Source organism: Oncorhynchus tshawytscha, linkage group LG33 (assembly GCF_018296145.1).
Source record: "Oncorhynchus tshawytscha isolate Ot180627B linkage group LG33, Otsh_v2.0, whole genome shotgun sequence".
Taxonomy (NCBI): domain Eukaryota; kingdom Metazoa; phylum Chordata; class Actinopteri; order Salmoniformes; family Salmonidae; genus Oncorhynchus; species Oncorhynchus tshawytscha.
In genome coordinates this window covers 35,422,217-35,436,398 of record NC_056461.1, presented here as the reverse complement: position 1 = coordinate 35,436,398, position 14,182 = coordinate 35,422,217, and positions in this window count along the sequence as shown.

Genomic DNA, 14,182 nt, shown 5'->3' with positions numbered 1-14,182 from the left:
TTGTAGAAAGATGATACAGAATCAACCAACAGGAAGTTCTACGCAAATAACTTACGTTAATTTGAACTCTAAGGTCCCGAGTTTCCAACATGACATGAACACGGCATAACACACGAAATTGAAGGCAATGGTCTGTGGTTTTATGCTTTAAAAATCATTTTAGTGTTATTTTTTTGTCTACCCCTCCATATTGTTCCTGTGTTTTTTGTAAGTTGCTGCTGTTGAAACATCGCTCTCTCTTCCTTTGTTGGACTCTGTGTTATACTGAGAAAAAAATGAACTATTTTGTATAAAAGATGTCTCTTTTCAATGTGATTAAAGGGGAAATGTGCAAAGCCTTCTGGAGTCCATTTATTTGTGTGTGTGTGGAGTCCATGTATTTGTGTGAGTGAGTGTGTGTGTTTCAGTCTGTCTGTCTAGCATTAGTGTGTTTGTGTCTGTTTGAGTGTACCTGTTCCTCGTTAAAGTTGTGTCCTAGCACACAGGGGTCTAAACCCAAGCCAAGCAGCTTGTTGGCTGTGGTACAGATGTATTGATTTCCACTGCTTTGGCCCCCTCATATCCCACAGGCAAATACACACACACACACACACATCTACACAGCTGATAGACCTACAATGATTACCATTGCACTCATTGTCTTCTCTCGCTGTTCTTTATTTCCTCCCCTGTTCAAAAACAAGCAGCTCCTACAACAGATGGGCCAGCATTAACCTGCTCTCACATTCATACTGGCCTGTTCATGAGCGTCTTTAAACTATGTCCATGGCTGCTGGATGCACTAATACTGAAGAGACATTATCACAGCAGTGCTGGCTGACTATGAGTAACACGGGAATTAGTCTACTGGGACAATAAGCAGCTAAGAACAGTAGGAACCTTCCGATGAACTCATTTAGTTGGGAAAATAAATGTTCTTTATGTTTTAAGGCAGCTGTTTCTTTCCTCTAGTTGTCTGCCTAGCTGGTCTGAAAGAGGAAGGAACCATTTTGGATTTGATAGTCTGAGGCAGAGGTGTACACATTAGCGGTATGCATTACTGTGGTTTTAGTCCATTGAACAATCCTGACTGCAAAAGGAAACAAGTTGGGCAAATAGAGAGAGACATGCAGGCCCAAGGAAAGTTATTTGTACAGGAGTTACGTTGTGTCCCCCATCCACCCCTCCTCTAGAGGACAGCCTAAGTGCTCCAGGCCTCATGTCTTTTATAGGATTTCCAGGGCACCATATTAAATAGAAGCATGTCAAAAGGTTGGAGGGGTGGGGGGGAGTGAGACAGAGGCGAGCCAATGTCACTGTATTTCCTATCTTTATTGGGAGTGACACAAACAGCCCTCCCCTCCACCTCCTCCCCTCTTCTGTATGGATTAGCTGAGAGTAGGGGGAGGTCAGTAGGCATGCGTCTCACTTCTTTCCCTCTGTCTCACACACTCCATTTGTCTCTGTCTCTTTCTATACCCAACCACCCCATCCACTGCCTCTGCTTCATCCATCCATCCGTGATTCCCCTCCTCTTTCCCTCTCTCGCTCTGTGTGGAATTTCTCTTTGTCTGTGTGTGTGTCCTTCATTTGACATACATGAATCAATCAGTCAATCCAATTTTATTCCGAGCAAAGCCCAACGGACCTGCCTCCAAGCCATTGCTCTGGAAAAGTAACGGAATCCAGTGTCTAATTACGTTCCAAATCATATTGCGATTGCGATCGTGGATTGAATTAAGATATACAATTTTGCTTGATTCTTAGATACAGGGCAAACGATTTGTTGTAAAGAAGTCAAATTAGGAGAAATGAAGCGCAGGTACAAGTTCTCAACTGCATCAAATGCAATTGTAATAATAAGTGTGTAATCAGCTGTGTTGGTGTTTAAGGCGGGTTGAGGGTCACCCGACCTAAGCAAGCAGTCTGCATGGGGACTGACTCACTGGGAAGGGAGTCAGTCCCTTCCCAGCTGTGGCCTGCTCTGACTGCACGCTGGTTTAGACAGTGTCACGCCCTGACTGTAGAGATCCTTTTATTCTCTATGTTTGTTTGGTCAGGGTGTGACTCGGGTGGGAAAGTCTATGCTTTCTGGTTCTTTGTTTTTGGCTGGGTATGATTCTCAATCAGGGACAACTGTCTATCGTTGTCTCTGATTGGGAATCATACTTAGGCAGCCTTTTTTACTTTTCTTATTTGTGGGTTGTTGTCTTTGTTAGTGGCATGTATAGCCTTACAGAGCTTCACGTTCGTTTAGTTGTTTATTGTTTTGTTGGCGACATTTAAAATAAAAGAATTCACGCTTACCACGCTGCACCTTGGTCCGGTCATTTCCTTGACGACGATCGTGACAGACAGCTCATTGTTACTGCCTAAGCACATCTAATTAAATTGTATTTGTCACATGTGCCAAAAATAATGGGTGTAGACTTGTGAAATGCTTGCTTATGAGCCCTTCCCAAAATAATAATATAAATAAAAATAGCAACACAAGAGGAATAAAATACATGGAGCTATATACAGGGAGTACCAGTACCAGTACCAGATCAATGTGGAGCTATATACAGGGAGTACCAGTGTAACAGTATAACTTTAGACCGTCCCCTCGCGAACCAGGGACCCTCTGCACACATCAACAACAGTCACCCACGAAGCATTGTTACCCATCGCTCCACAAAAGCCGCGGCCCTTGCAGAGCAAGGGGAAGCACTACTTCAAGGTCTCAGAGCAAGTGACGTCACCGATTGAAACGCTATTTAGCGCGCACCACCGCTAACTAGCTAGCCGTTTCACATCCGTTACACTAGTACCAGATCAATGTGGAGCTATATACAGGGAGTACCAGTACCAGATCAATGTGGAGCTATATACAGGGAGTACCAGTACCAGATCAACGTGGAGCTATATACAGGGAGTACCAGTACCAGATCAATGTGGAGCTATATACAGAGAGTACCTGTACCAGATCAATGTGGAGCTATATACAGGGAGTACCAGTACCAGATCAATGTGGAGCTATATACAGGGAGTACCAGATCAATGTGGAGCTATATACAGGGAGTACCAGTACCAGATCAACGTGGAGCTATATACAGGGAGTACGAGTACCAGATCAATGTGGAGCTATATACAGGGAGTACGAGTACCAGATCAATGTGGAGCTATATACAGGGAGTACCAGTACCAGATCAATGTGCAGGGGTACGGGGTATTTGATAGACATGAACAAGGCAGGTTAAAGTGACTAGGTATCAGGATATGCACTGAGTGTACAAAACATTAGGAACACGATCCTAATATTGAGTTGCACCCCCTTTTGCCCTCAGAACAACCTACACGGACATGTTCTGGCCTGGTTTAGATCTTATCTGTCGGAAAGATATCAGTTTGTCTCTGTGAATGGTTTGTCCTCTGACAAATCAACTGTAAATTTCGGTGTTCCTCAGGTTCCGTTTTAGGACCACTATTGTTTTCACTATATATTTTACCTCTTGGGGATATTATTCGAAAACATAATGTAAACTTTCACTGCTATGCGGATGACACACAGCTGTACATTTCAATGAAACATGGTGAAGCCCCAAAATTGCCCTCGCTAGAAGCATGTGTTTCAGACATAAGGAAGTGGATGGCTGCAAACTTTCTACTATTAAACTCGGACAAAACAGAGATGCTTGTTCTAGGTCCCAAGAAACAAAGAGATCTTCTGTTGAATCTGACAATTAATCTTAATGGTTGTACAGTCGTCTCAAATAAAACTGTGAAGGACCTCGGCGTTACTCTGGACCCTGATCTCTCTTTTGAAGAACATATCAAGACCATTTCGAGGACAGCTTTTTTCCATCTACGTAACATTGCAAAAATCTTAAACTTTCGGTCCAAAAATGATGCAGAAAAGCTAATCCATTCTTTTGTCACTTCTAGATTAGACTACTGCAATGCTCTACTTTCCGGCAACCCGGATAAAGTACTAAATATACTTCAGTTAGCGCCAAACACGGCTGCTAGAATCTTGACAAGAATCAAAAAAATCTATCATATTACTCCAGTGCTAGCCTCTCTACCCTGGCTTCCTGTTAAGGCTAGGGCTGAGTTCAAGGTTTAACTGCTAAACCTACAAAGCATTACATGGGCTTGCTCCTACCTATCTCTCCGATTTGGTCCTGCTGTACATACCTGCACGTATGCTACGGTCGCAAGATGCAAGCCTCATGATTGTCCCTAGAATTTCTAAGCAAACAGCTGGAGGCAGGGCTTTCTCCTATAGAGCTCCATTTTTATGGAACAGTCTGCCTACCCATGTCAGAGACGCAAACTCGGTCTCAACCTTTAAGTCTTTACTGAAGACTCATCTCTTCAGTGGGTCATATGATTGAGTGTAGTCTGGCCCAGGAGTGGGAAGGTGAACGGAAAGGCTCTGGAGCAACGAACCGCCCTTGCTGTCTCTGCCTGGCCGGTGCCCCTCTTTCCACTGGGATTCTCTGCCTCTAACCCTATTACAGGGGCTGAGTCACTGGCTTACTGGGGCTCTCTCATGCCGTCCCTGGAGGGGGTGCGTCACCTGAGTGGGTTGATTCACTGTTGTGGTCATCCTGTCTGGGTTGGCGCCCCCCTTTGGGTTGTGCCATGGCGGAGATCTTTGTGGGCTATACTCAGCCTTGTCTCAGGATGGTAAGTTGGTGGTTGAAGATATCCCTCTAGTGGTGTGGGGGCTGTGCTTTGGCAAAGTGGGTGGGGTTATATCCTTCCTGTTTGGCCCTGTCCGGGGGTGTCCTCGGATGGGGCCACAGTGTCTCCTGACCCCTCCTGTCTCAGCCTCCAGTATTTATGCTGCAGTAGTTTATGTGTCGGGGGCTGGGGTCAGTTTGTTATATCTGGAGTACTTCTCCTGTCCTATTCGGTGTCCTGTGTGAATCTAAGTGTGCGTTCTCTAATTCTCTCCTTCTCTCTTTCTTTCTCTCTCTCGGAGGACCTGAGCCCTAGGACCATGCCCCAGGACTACCTGACATGATGACTCCTTGCTGTCCCCAGTCCACCTGGCCATGCTGCTGCTCCAGTTTCAACTGTTCTGCCTTACTATTATTCGACCATGCTGGTCATTTATGAACATTTGAACATCTTGGCCATGTTCTGTTATAATCTCCACCCGGCACAGCCAGAAGAGGACTGGCCACCCCACATATGCTCTCTCTAATTCTCTCTTTCTTTCTCTCTCTCGGAGGACCTGAGCCCTAGGACCGTGCCCCAGGACTACCTGACATGATGACTCCTTGCTGTCCCCAGTCCACCTGACTGTGCTGCTGCTCCAGTTTCAACTGTTCTGCCTTATTATTATTTGACCATGCTGGTCATTTATGAACATTTGAACATCTTGGCCATGTTCTGTTATAATCTCCACCCGGCACAGCCAGAAGAGGACTGGCCACCCGACATAGCCTGGTTCCTCTCTAGGTTTCTTCCTAGGTTTTGGCCTTTCTAGGGAGTTTTTCCTAGCCACTGTGCTTCTACACCTGCATTGCTTGCTGTTTGGGGTTTTAGGCTGGGTTTCTGTACAGCACTTTGAGATATCAGCTGATGTACGAAGGGCTATATAAATACATTTGATTTGATTTGATTTGAATTCGTCGGGATCATGGACTCTATAAGGTGTCTAATGTGTTGCACAGGGATGCTGGCCCATGTCGACTCCAATGCTTCCCACAATTTTGTCTTGCCCATTCACCCTCTGAATGGCACACATACACAATCAACTAGCTCTCACAACTTTGTGTCAGAATTAAACATTCATCCATGATTTTCAAACATCAAATTTAGAAGTTGTTGTAAACATTACATTTCAAGTTGTTTAAGGTTAAGTTTAGGCATTAACTCCTAATTTTGAAGGTTAGGGTTAAGTTCTGGCATTAACTCAGAATTCTTAAGGTTAGGCATTAACTCAGAAATCTTAAGGTTAGGCATTAACTCAAAATGGTTAAGGTAAGGGTTAAGGTTTAGGATAGAAAATCTAAAACAAGTTGTTGATGCTTCTGATTCCAAAGGTTGCTAGTTGAAATCCAACGATAGAAAGTCATTTTGGAGATTTTAGTTTTAAGCCTATCCCAAACCTTAACTCTTACCTTAACCATTCATAACCCTATCCCAAACCTTAACTCTTACCTTAACCATTCATAACCCTATCCCAAACCTTAACTCTTACCTTAATCATTGGAATCAGAGGCAAATGCTTACGCCCATACACAACGCCGTAGCAAATCCAGAACCGATTAGGGCAACGGAGCTCACTGATGCCCCTAGTGGCTCGTTTCTATGCCATCTCCCGACGTCGTCAGACATGGATGGATGTTGAATACGGACTTGTATCATGGGTGATCTGGCTGTACACAATCCTGCATCTACACTGATTGAAGTGGATTGAGCAAGTGACATCAATAAGGGATCTTAGCTTTTAACCAGATTCACCTGGTCAGTCTATGTCGTGGAAATGTTTTGTACACTCATTGGATAATAAGAGTAAAATAAAAACAGAGTAGCAGCAGCAGCATATGATGAGTGTAATGGTGTGTGTGTGTATTTGTGTGTGCGTGTGAATGTATATTTGTGTTGTGTCCGTATGCGTGTGTGTTATGTGTGTGTGCGTATGTAGTGTATGTGAATGTGTGTGGGTTCGTGTGAATGTCAGTGTAGTGTGTGTGAGTGAGTGTGTATATAGTGTGCATATATAATCTTGTGAATGTATATATAGTCAGTGCATGATATGGTCAGTGCAGATAGTCCAGGTAACTATTTAATTCACTATTTAGCAGTCTGATGGCTATTTAGTAGAAGCTGTCTCAGAGCCTGTTGGTCCGAGAGCCGATGCTTCGGTACCGTTTGCCGGACGGTATCAGTGTGAACAGTCTATAGCTGGGGTGTCTGGAGCTGGGGTGTCTGACACTGCCTGATATAGAGGTCCTGGACAGCAGGGAGCTAGGCCCCGGTGATCTACTGGGCTTTCCACACCACCATCTGTAACACTTTGCGGTTGAAGGCAGTGCATTTGCCATACCAAGTGGTGATGCAACCAGTCAAGATGCTCTCGATGGGGCAGCTGTATAACATTTTGAGGATCCGAGGGCCCATGCTAAATCTTTTCAGCCTCTTGAGGGGGAAGTGGCGCTGTTGTGCCCTTTTCATGACTGTGCAGGTATATGTGGACCTTGTTAAGCCCTTAGTGATGATCTCTGTCGATGTGGATCGGGGCGTGCTCTCCCCTCATTCTCCTGCAGTCCACGATCAGCTCCTTGGTCTCACTGGCGTTGAGGGAAAGGTTGTTGTAGTGGCTTACCACCATTGTGTCATCAGCAAACTTGATGATGGTGTGGGAGTCGTGCGGGGCCTCACAGTCGTGGGTGAACAGGGAGTACAGGTGGGGACTAAGCACACACACCCATGGGGCCCCCGTGTTGAGGGTCAGCATGGCGGAGTTGTTGTTGCCTACCCTCACCACCTGGAGCCTGCCCGTCAGGAAGTCCAGAGTCCAGTTGCAGAGGGAGGTGTTCAGTCCCAGGGTCCCCCATCTTGATGAGCTTGGGGGGGACTATGGTGTTGAATGCTGAGTTGTAGTCTATGAACAGCATTCTTACATACACACACACACACACCTTGCTGTACCTATTTCATGCTTTCTTGGGCCCATCTGGATGATCAACACCATACTGATTTAGTGCCAGCCCCTCTCTCCCCACTCCAGGAGCCCCATTCATTACAAAAGCCAATGCAATAATCCTCATGCTTTCCTTCATGGACAGGGCTGTCGGCTGATCGATACAGAAGGAATAAATCAATTGATGCCACTGCCACACAAACTGACTCTCCCCCTGCCCCTACCCACAACCTTCCCTGTTGTTGTTTCGCTCCACACCTCCTCAGCTCTCAGGCTGACCTCTCGTCTGCGTCTTTGTCATTACAGTCGCCCCTTCTGCTCTGACAGCACCACTGCTTTCAATATCCTGTATTCACTATTCTCTCAGTGATTCATGTGTTTGCTTCATGTCATTACAGAACATCACATCACATCAAATCCCATGTAATTTCACATATCACATCCTTACCACTTCTTTGGGTGATGTTGCTCTCTTCTCTTTTGACACTGCCTCTCTAATTTGTCACCTCTTCTGCAGACAATCTAGCTGTGCAGTGAGCTGTGAAAGACTCTCTCTCTCTCTCTCTCTCTCTCTCTCTCTCTCTCTCTCGCTCCCTCACTCACAAATGCATGCACACCAATATACACACACGCAAACACATACACGGATATGTATATATAGACACTCGTTCTTATGCTGACACTCTCATACACACACCTGCTCTCAAATTTCATTATCTGTCACATAAAAGTTATGTAGGTTGATTCAGTAGCTTTTGGGCCATAGGGTGATGGGACATAAGACATTTTTATGAATAGGCAGAGTCATGGACATATATATATATATATTTTACAATAGTTCTCTCACGCAGAGCCAAACGTTCATTGCCCTTTTCATTATTTTTTTCTGCCAAGCTATTCAGTGTGTTTTCTAAAGGGCTTGGAAATGGCACAAAAACACATTTAGGATGGGATCATTAAGACCAGGGGAGTCAAACTCATTTCATGGAGGGCCGAGTGTCTGCTGGTTTTTGGCGTTTCCTTTCAATTTGTGTCCAATTAAGACCTACACAACCAGATGAGAGGAGTTCCTAACTAACCAATGACCTTAATTCATCAATCAAGTACAAGGGAGGAGCTAAAACACTGAGACATTCAGCCCTCTGAATGAGTTTGACAGGTGATTTAGACTATTGGCGTGTAGCAGTGGGAGAGAACCTTGTTCACGGTTGCTGGTTTATGTCCGGCTCGCCCCAGCTTCCCTCCCACCCACACACACATACAGTATCTCTTACTAAGGTCGTCATAAATTAACAACATTTTTTCAAAGAAGAATCCAGGGGTTGGGTCGACAACACCCAGCAGTGTACGCTGAGCGATGCTAAGCTCCTGCTGCCATCAGCCGACATACAGGGGTAACTGCAACTCAGCAAGGCACTGCAAAGGATTAATGACAACATAACAAAAGGATCCTATGTGCTTTAGAAAATCCACACTGTTGCTGAATTGAACTGTGATGGCAAGCAGATAGATTAATTAAGTAATGATTATCGGAAATATCAGCATTACTTTAAATGTGTTCATCAACATGTTGTCCTGAAACTCAATGCTTTGTTGGGGATTAGGACTGAAGTTTAAGCACTTTGTGACATCTGCTGATGTAAAAAGGGCTTTATAAATAAATGTGATTGATTGATTGATGTTTTTCTCCAGAGGAGTCTGATTCAAGTAGAATATGAATCTCCACTGGGATTCTCTGCCTCTAATCCTATTATGGGGGCTGAGTCACTGGCTTACTGGTGCTCTTCCATGCCGTTCCTAGGAGGGGTGTGTCACTTGAGTGGGTTGAGTCACTGACGTGATTTTCCTGTCTGGGTTGGCGCCCCCCCTTGGGTTGTGCTGTGGCGGAGATCTTTGTGGGCTATACTTGGCCTTGTGGTGGTTGAAGTTGGTGATTGAAGATATCCCTCTAGTGGTGTGAGGGCTGTGCTTTGGCAAAGTGGGTGGGGTTATATCCTGCCTGTTTGGCCCTGTCCGGGAGTATCATCGGATGAAGCCACAGTGTCTCCCGACCCCTCCTGTTTCAGCCTCCAGTATTTATGCTGCAGTAGTTTATGTGTCGGGGGGCTAGGGTCAGTCTGTTATATCTGGAGTATTTCTCCTGTCTTATCCGGTGTCGTGTGTGAATTTAAGTATGCTCTCTCTAATTCTCTTTCTTTCTTTCTTTCTTTCTCTCTCTCTCTCTCTCTCTCTCTCTCTCTCTCTCTCTCTCTCAGAGGACCTGAGACCTAGGACCATGCCTCAGGACTACCTGGCATGATGACTCCTTGCTGTCCCCAGTCCACCTGGCCGTGCTGTTGCTCCAGTTTCAACTGTTCTGCCTGCGGCTATGGAACCCTGACCTGTTCACCGGACGTGCTACCTGTCCCAGACCTGCTGTTTTCAACTCTCTAGAGACAGCAGGAGCGGTAGAGATACTCTGAATGTGATCGGCTACGAAAAGCCAACTGACATTTACTCCTGAGGTGCTGACCTGTTGCACCCTCGACAACCACTGTGATTATTATTATTTGACCCTGTTGGTCATCTATGAACATTTGAACATCCTGGCCATGTTCTGTTATAATCTCCACCTGGCACAGCCAGAAGAGGACTGGCCACCTCCCATAGCCTGGTTCTTCTCTAGGTTTCATCCTAGGTTCTGGCCTTTCTAGGGAGTTTCCTAGCCACCGTGCTTCTACACCTGCATTGCTTGCTGTTTGGGGTTTTAGGCTGGGTTTCTGTACAGCACTTTGAGATATCAGCTGATGTAAGAAGGGCTTTATAAATAAATGTGATTTGATATGGTAATGTTCCTTTGCACAGGCGTCGCTGACGCATGCCAGATCTTACAACGTCTGGATAGGCATTTTAAGTTTCAGGTAACCACATCATATGTTATGGCAATCTGATAGTCGATGACACAGTCGATGACCTGGCACCCAACCATTGTTTGATGCATGCAATATCTGAGCAAGGGGACCAAAACAAAAAGCTGCAGCTCAATCAGGCAGCTCTGGTGCTACAGGGATGTCTCACAAGGACAGGTAATTACAATCATCATGGTGTGAGTATGGAAGGGGAATGAGATCACCTTAACCCTTACATTAAACATATGTGTAGGCTACTTTTTTGCCTATTATTATTAAATCCTTACCACTTGGTGTTCAAGCTCATTATACTGTGTGTTACTATGGATTCCATGTCTACTGCAAAGATGATATATCCACCCTTCAGAAATATTGAATATATTTTAATACTCTAACATCCCTTGTGGAAAAAAGTATAGCAGTATGATAATATTAATATTGTTGATCATGTTATCGTGTAAGTATCCATTCATATTAATGAATTAAAGAAAATAAATGTTATTTTTTACAACACGAATCTAAGATAGTTTATAGGTTACCACTATATTTATTAATGACTTCATTGCTATTCATTAATTTATTTAACGTTACAACAATAGGAAAGGAATAACATCACATATACAGTGCATTCAGGAAGTATTCAGATCCCTTGACTTTTTCCACATTTTGTTACATTACAGCCTTATTCTAAAATTGATTAAATAAAGAATTTTCCTCATCAATACCCCATGGTGTGTTTACGGACATATTCAATCAATCCCTATCCCAGTCTGTTGTTCCCACATGCTTCAAGAGGGCCACCATTGTTCCTGTTCCCAAGAAAGCTAAGGTAACTGAGATAAATGACTACCGCCCCGTAGCACTCACTTCCATCATCATGAAGTGCTTTGAGAGAGTAGTCAAGGACCATATCACCTCCACCCTACCTGACACCCTAGACCCACTCCAATTTGCTTACCGCCCAAATAGGTCCACAGACGATGCAATCTCAACCACACTGCACACTGCCCTAACCCATCTGGACAAGAGGAATAACTATGTGAGAATGCTGTTCATCGACTACAGCTCGGCATTTAACACCATAGTGCCCTCCAAGCTCGTCATCAAGCTCGAGACCCTGGGTCTCGACCCCGCCCTGTGCAACTGGGTACTGGACTTCCTGACAGGCCGCCCCCAGGTGGTGAGGGTAGGCAACAACATCTCCACCCCGCTGATCCTCAACACTGGGGCCCCACAAGGGTGCGTTCTGAGCCCTCTCCTGTACTCCCTGTTCACCCACGACTGCGTGGCCACGCACGCCTCCAACTCAATCATCAAGTTTGCGGACGACACAACAATGGTAGGCTTGATTACCAACAACGACGAGACAGCCTACAGGGAGGAGGTGAGGGCCCTCGGAGTGTGGTGTCAGGAAAATAACCTCACACTCAACGTCAACAAAACTAAGGAGATGATTGTGGACTTCAGGAAACAGCACACCCCTCAGGAGGGCACACCCCCCTATCCACATTGATGGAACAGTAGTGGAGAGGGTAGTAAGTTTTAAGTTCCTCGCCGTACACATCACAGACAAACTGAATTGGTCCACCCACACAGACAGCATCGTGAAGAAGGTGCAGCAGCGCCTCTTCAACCTCAGGAGGCTGAAGAAATTCGGCTTGTCACCAAAAGCACTCACAAACTTCTACAGATGCACAATCGAGAGCACCCTGTCGGGCTGTATCACCGCCTGGTACGGCAACTGCTCCGCCCACAACCGTAAGGCTCTCCAGAGGGTAGTGAGGTCTGCACAACGCATCACCGGGGGCAAACTACCTGCCCTCCAGGACACCTACACCACCCGATGTCACAGGAAGGCCATAAAGATCATCAAGGACAACAACCACCCGAGCCACTGCCTGTTCACCCCGCTATCATCCAGAAGGCGAGGTCAGTACAGGTGCATCAAAGCTGGGACCGAGAGACTGAAAAACAGCTTCTATCTCAAGGCCATCAGACTGTTAAACAGCCACCACTAACATTGAGTGGCTGCTGCCAACACACTGACTCAACTCCAGACACTTTAACAATGGGAATTGATGGGAAATGATGTAAAATATATCACTAGCCCCTTTAAACAATGCTACCTAATATAATGTTTACATATCCTACATTATTAATCTCATATGTATACGTATATACTGTACTCTATATCATCTACTGCATCTTTATGTAATACATGTATCACTAGCCACTTTAACTATGCCACTTTGTTTACATACTCATCTCATATGTATATACTGCACTCAATACCATCTACTGTATCTTGCCTATGCCGCTCTGTACCATCACTCATTCATATATCTTTATGTACATATTCTTTATCCCCTTACACTTGTGTCTATAAGGCAGGAGTTTTGGAATTGTTAGCTAGATTACTTGTTGGTTATTACTGCATTGTCGGAACTAGAAGCACAAGCATTTCGCTACACTCGCATTAACATCTGCTAACCATGTGTTTGTGACAAATAACATTTTATTTTATTTTATTTTATTTGATAATACCCCAATAATGACAGTGTAAACAGGTTTCTAGAAATGTTTGCAAATGTATTAAAAATAGAAATACCTTATTTACATAAGTATTCAGATCCTTTGCTACGAGACTCGAATTTGAGCTCAGGTGCATCCTGTTTCCATTGATCATCCTTGAGATGTTTCTACAACTTGATTGGACATGATTTGGAAAGGCACACACTTGTCTATATAAGCAAGTCAGAGCAAAAAACAATTCATGAGGTTGAAGGAATTGTCCGTAGAGGCACAGATCTAGGGAAGGGTACCAAAAGAATTCTGCAGCATTGAAGGTCCCCAAGAACACCGTGGCATCCATCATTCTTAAATGGAAGAAGTTTGGAACCAACAAGACTCTTCCTAGAGCTGGCCGCATGGCTAAACTAAGCAATCGGGGGCCTTGGTCATTGAGATGACCAAGAACCCGATGGTCACTCAGACAGAGCTCCAGAGTTCCTCTGTGGAGATGGGAAAACCTTCCAAAAGGACAACCATCTCTGCAGCACTCCACCAATCAGTCATTTATGGTAGAGTGGCCAGATGGAAGCCACTCCTCAGTAAAAGGCACATGACAGCCCGCTACGGTGAAGCATGGTGGTGCCAGCATCATGCTGTGGGGATGTTTTTCAGCAGCAGGGACTGGGAGCCTAGTCAGGATTGGGTAAAAGATGAATGGAGCAAAATATAGATCCTTGATGAAAACCTGCTCCAGAGCATTCAAGACTTCAGACTGTGGTGAAGGTTCACCTTCCAACAGGACAACGGTCCTAAGCACACAGTCAAGAAAACGCAGGAGTGGCTTCGGGACAAGTCTCTGAATGTCCTTGACTGGCCCAGCCAGAGCCTGGACTTGAACCTGATCAAACATCTCTGGAGAGACCTGAAAATAGCTGTGCAGCGACACTCCCACATCCAACCTGACAGAGCTTGAGAGGATCTGCAGAGAAGAATGGAAGAAACTCCCCAAAAACAGGTGTGCCAAGCTTGTAGCACCATACCCAAGAAAACTCAAGGCTGTAATCACTGCCAAATGTGCTTCAACAAAGTACTGAGTAAAGGGTCTGAATACTTCTGTAAATGTAATTTTATTTTTTTATTTTTTTTGCCAACATTTCTAAAC